Source organism: Limulus polyphemus, unplaced genomic scaffold (genome assembly GCF_000517525.1).
Source record: "Limulus polyphemus unplaced genomic scaffold, Limulus_polyphemus-2.1.2 Scaffold6138, whole genome shotgun sequence".
NCBI lineage: Eukaryota > Metazoa > Arthropoda > Merostomata > Xiphosura > Limulidae > Limulus > Limulus polyphemus.
In genome coordinates this window covers 31,419-37,957 of record NW_013671748.1, presented here as the reverse complement: position 1 = coordinate 37,957, position 6,539 = coordinate 31,419, and positions in this window count along the sequence as shown.

Genomic DNA, 6,539 nt, shown 5'->3' with positions numbered 1-6,539 from the left:
CAGCTGCTCTTTGTGCTTGCATTCTTTTAGCGGCAGAATACTTTCCATAAAAAGGGTATTTCTTGGGTGGCATAATCACTAAACTATAATTTGCAATTCACAAAGTTACTAAATCACTTATGAAACCACTTAGCACTATTTAAAGAAAATTGTTTTTGGAAATACTGAATTGACAGCAAGGTGATCCGAGTGTCTCCCGCCATAATGCTTTCTATGTGCAAAACGTGCTTATGTTTGTATGTTTATTACAAAAAAAAAATGGCGCAATAATCATTAATTGCCAATTTCGTCATTAAATACTACACCAAATACAAAATAAATAGCACCATTAAATTTCTTGTAAAAAAACTGGTTATTAAAGTTATTTTAAAATTTGTAAGTTGAACCGTTTGGTTTCCTATAGCGAACAAAATAAACAAACTTCCTCTTTTATATATATATATATATATATAGATGTTACGAATGTATCATGAATTACAAGTTTTATGAGAAAATTATGGCCATCGTAAAGAAGCGGTTGTATTTTAAGTGTGTAACTTTACATTTGTAAAACAAAACGTCACTTAAAAACTAGAGACTGTGAACATCTATTCGTTCACAGGTTGAAACCACTGGTTACAATATCTCATTTAATGATTTCTCTATCATTATCACAGGATCTTCAGAAATTGAACTCTATATTAAAGAAAGTTTACCCGTATCTGAAGACCGCCCTATTCTTATCAACTCACAAAGCTCTTTAGATCCAAAATTATTCTAAATTGATAATAGTTAAAACTCAACTGTTTCTTTAGGATAATTATAATTGTCACGTGCAAATTGTAATTCCTGAAACATTCGTAACATATTCTATGTTATGCCTTCTGTTTACTACTTTACTGAAATTATTAATTTAGGGAAAATCTTAAGTGTTGGGAAGTATGAAAGGAGTTGGAGATAAGTTAAAGCATGTATTGAGTGCAAAACAAGTATTATTGACATGTTTGAACTGACATACTAGAGGAAAGCTAGTAAATAGCACCCACCGTCAACTCTTGGTGTATATGCTAGAGGAAAGGAAGCCAGTCAATAGCACCCACCGTCAACTCTTGGTGTATATGCTAGAGGAAAGGAAGCCAGTCAATAGCACCCACCGTCAATTCTTGGTTTACATGCTACAGCAAAGGAAGATAGTCAATAACACCCACCGTCAACTCTTGGTCTATATGCTAGATGAAAGGAAGCCAATCAATAGCACCCACCATCAACTATTGGTCTACATACTACAGGAAAGGAAGCTAGTCAATAACACCCACCGTGTTATCTACATGCTACAGGAAATGAAGCTAGTCAGTAGCACCTACCGTCAACACTTGATCTACATGCTAGAAGATAGTCAGTAGCACCCACCGTTAACTCTTGATCTACATGCTAGAAGATAGTCAGTAGCACCCACCGTTAACTCTTGATCTACATGCTAGAAGATAGTCAGTAGCACCCACCGTTAACTCTTGGTATACATACTACAGGAAAGGAAGATAGTCAGTAGCACCCACCGTTAACTCTTGGTCTACTTGAACTAAATAGTGATTTTACATATTTGTCCATCACTCTCATAATGCATCCAGACTCCAAAGTGCAGCGTGCGATTTTATGGCAACAAGAAGACAAACTGTGGACCCGGATATCCACAATCTGACACGCCAACCAGTAGCTGTACTCAACAAAAGATTTACATCTATACACGTGACACGTTCACCACGTGTTCTTTGTTTAAGTCACCTGATGTAATTCGATTCTGATACAATAATTAAATTCTTCCAATTTATAAACATGGAGTACAACATCTCAACACATGAGTCAAAAAGAGGGAGAAGAAAATTAGGAACGTTTATAAAACTGTTACTTACTGACAAAATATAATCATTATTCACGAGCTTTAGAATAAAAAAAAGCTATTGTCTATGTCCTCGGCACGTGGTAAGTACTACTAAATTATGTTACAAACCACTCAAGATGTGTCCTACCCTGCCAAAAACATCACAATACACCTTAAACATTTAGCATGGCCCAACCAGTGCAATACACCCTGCTCGTTGAATTGTGGACAAAATGCCAGAGCAACATGAAATATTTATAATTGAGAGTAATTAGCTGCTAAAAGTGTGAACACAATGTATATCAAACAGTTGTAAAGCTTCATGATGTTACATGAGATAATTTCAGAGCAACATGAAATATTTATAATTGAGAGTAATTAGCTGCTAAAAGTGTGAACACAATGTATACCAAACAGTTGTAAAGCTTCATGATGTTACAAGAGATAATTTCAGAGCAACATGAAATATTTATAGTTGAGAGTAATTAGCTGCTAAAAGTGTGAACACAATGTATACCAAACAGTTGTAAAGCTTCATGATGTTACAAGAGATAATTTCAGAGTTACAGTAGCAGTTAAAAAAAACATTCACATGCAGCTGAGTCACAAATAGACAAGCAGCATCTGTGTAGTGTGCTCTTTGTGAATGTTAATTCCGGTGTATAGAAGCAATACCCCTCCCCCAAAGAAAGACAATAGCTCTAGCAGTTGATCTAAGACCAGTTAGAAATCAGAACCATTTACCCAGTCTTAGAACCAACTGGTTCAGCTTTTACACCAACAATAAACATCAGTTTACATTCATTTAGAATATACCTCTTTAAAGTAGTTGCAATTATTTACGCCAGGATATTGATATACAGTGTAAGAATAGTAATAAGAAAGACTGCAAGCACACTGATATCTAGAGATATTTGTACACCTTATTTTCATGTGATTTTAAATGTTTGGTTTGTATTTCTTCTAAAACCAAACCTTAAGGAGGAAAAAGGTTCAGTACATTTCCCAAATACACAAAGTTGTTACTGTGTACGAACCATTTTTTTTTCAACTAATGTAAGTGTGTATTTACATTTGAATTAACACCAAAAACAGAACTGAAATTACAATGAATTTATTGATTTATATCGGATATATATATAACAGAAACAGAAGCTTGACCCCAGTAGCATCTATTATGTTAATACTTCTGTCAATAAGAATCCTTACAATCATATGTAACTCTTTAGTGCACAATTAAAAACAACGTACTCTGTTGTGCTCTATTCACAAGATGAATGTAAGGCACTGCCACAAGTTGGAGGTTATATCAAACTAACTGTTGCCTGAACAGCGCTTTTGTCCGATATGGTTACAAACTGACATCAACACTCCTACACTGATGTCACAGCTGAGAGTTAAACAAGTTAGGTAACGTGGAATACAGTACACTATTGGTAAGTTAGGTAACATGGATACATTACACTATTGGTAAGTTAGGTAACATAGAATTTACAGTACACTATATGTAAGTTAGGTAACGTGGAATACAGTACACTATTGGTAAGTCAGGTAACATGGAATACAGTACACTATTGGTAAGTCAGGTAACATGGATACAGTACACTATTGGTAAGTTAGGTAACATGGAATACATTACACTATAGGTAAGTTAGGTAACATAGAATACAGTACACTATTGGTAAGTTAGGTAACATGGAATACATTACACTATAGGTAAGTTAGGTAACATGGAATACAGTACAATATTGGTAAGTTAGGTAACGTGGAATACAGTACACTATTGGTAAGTTAGGTAACATGGAATACAGTACACTATTAGTAAGTTAGGTAACATGAAATACAGTACACTATTGATAAGTTAGGTAACATGGAATACAGTACACTAATGATAAGTTAGGTAACATGGATACAGTACACTATAGGTAAGTTAGGTAACGTGGAATACAGTACACTATTGGTAAGTTAGATAACGTGGAATACAGTACACTATAGGTAAGTTAGGTAACATGGAATACAGTACACTATTGGTAAGTCAGGTAACATGGAATACAGTACACTATTGGTAAGTTGGGTAACATGGAATACAGTACACTATTGATAAGTCAGGTAACATGGAATACAGTACACTATTGGTAAGTTAGGTAACATGGAATACAGTACACTATTGGTAAGTTAGGTAACATGGAATACAGTACACTTGATAAGTCAGGTAACATGGAATACAGTACACTATTGGTAAGTTAGGTAACGTGGAATACAGTACACTATAGGTAAGTTAGGTAACATACCTGACTTATCAATAGTGTACTGTATTCCAACATGGAATACAGTACACTATAGGTAAGTTGGGTAACATAAAATACAGTACACTATAGGTAAGTCAGGTAACATGGAATACAGTACACTATAGGTAAGTCAGGTAACATGGAATACAGTACACTATTGGTAAGTTAGGTAACATGGAATACAGTATACTATTGGTAAGTGTGTGTATTAGTTATATTAATAAAACATCTAAAATAACTCTAATTTACTTAAAATTAAAACTTGATGCTCACTCAAAAATTAATTTCCATATGTACACAAAAATAAATCAAGACGTATAGTCAGTTAACAATGTTTGGCAATCAAAATAAACTATTATTGATATTCAAATAGCTTTTTCTTCAGAAAATGTATAATCTTTACACACACACTCAAGAATGACTACTCAAATACACTTCAAACAAGTCTAAAATATAAACCAGAAGACGTAAATTGAACCTTACAATGTTTTCTAGTACTTCGTTAATCAAATATAAGAACAAATTATAAGTATTATGTTTTCACAAAGTCGGCACGACAAATTTTAATGTTTTCACAAAGTCAGCACAACAAATTTTAATGTTTTCACTGATCTGACAAGTTCTCTAATCATGAACCGGTGAACAGTTATGGAAAATCTGATCTTTTAACACCCTGTGAGGAACTCGGTGCTGAAGGAGATATAATCTCCATCGTGATACCTGCTCTTCATTAAGTCAAGAGAAGGATAATAAAGTCGAGACTATATGGGAAGGCAACCTTGAATAACAGAGTTGATTTGAAAATTGAAGAGGGATTATTCTTTGTGACTAAAGCAACTGACAAAAATGGAAATTAGATTTACAAAATGAAGGTGCTACCTAAACAAGGATAAGCTCAACAGATACGTTTATGGAGATAGGAACTTGAAGGAAGAGTGCAGTCGAAACTAAGAGCCCACAGAAGAAATGTGGACAAGCGTTAACACTAAATCTGATCGTGACATTACAGTAAAGACATATAATGAAGAGGCAATGTTTTTTTTTTTCTTAGTCATTGTGAAAATACAACACAATCTACTTATTTAGTGGACACAAAATTAAAACAGGTTTTTCACTCATTTCACACATAGCAAAAGTTTGTATTGGTGCTTCACCACCCAGTGTATCAAAGGTAGAATATCTACTACAGTTGATAATATCTACAGTGACTCTAGAACCATGGTTCTTCCACAGAAGGTGCTGGTGGTTATCTACAGTGACTCTAGAACCATGGTTCTTCCACAGAAGGTGCTGGTGGTTATCTACAGTGACTCTAGAACCATGGTTCTTCCACAGAAGGTGCTGGTGGTTATCTACAGTGACTCTAGAACCATGGTTCTTCCACAGAAGGTGCTGGTGGTTATCTACAGTGACTCTAGAACCATGGTTCTTCCACAGAAGGTGCTGGTGATTATCTACAGTGACCCCAGAACCATGATTCTTCCACAGAAGGTGCTGGTGATTATCTACAGTGACACATTAGCCATGATTCTTCCACAGAAGGTGCTGGTGATTATCTACAGTGACCCCAGAACCATGATTCTTCCACAGAAGGTGCTGGTGATTATCTACAGTGACCCCAGAGCCATGATTATTTCAAGGAATGTGCTGTTGGTTATCCACAGTGACCCTAGAGCTATGATTCTTTCACAGAATATGCTGGTGATATCCCCAATAACCTGAGAACCATGATTTGTCCACAGAATGTGCTAGTGGTATCTACAGTGACCATAGATCCATGATTCTTCCACAGAATGTGCTGGTGGTTATCTACAGTACCCCAGAACCATGATTTTCTCACAGAATGTGCTGGTGATATCTACAGTTACCCCATTCATGATTGTTCCATAGAATCTGCTAATGATATCTACAGTACCCCTGTCACGATTGTTCCATAGAATGTGCTAACGATATCTACAGTACCCCTGTCATGATTCTTCCATAGAATGTGCTAACGATATCTACAGTTACCCAAGTCATGATTGTTCCATAGAATGTGCTAACGATATCTACAGTACCCCTGTCATGATTCTTCCATAGAATGTGCTAAAGATATCTACAGTACCCCTGTCATGATTCTTCCATAGAATGTGCTAAAGATATCTACAGTTACCCAAGTCAAGATTGTTCCATAGAATGTGCTAACGATATCTACAGTACCCCTGTCATGATTCTTCCATAGAATGTGCTAACGATATCTACAGTTACCCAAGTCACGATTGTTCCATAGAATCTGCTAACGATATCTACAGTTACCCAAGTCACGATTGTTCTATTCTGAATCTGCTAACGATATCTACAGTACCCCTAAGTCATGATTCTTCCATAGAATGTGCTAACGATATCTACAGTTA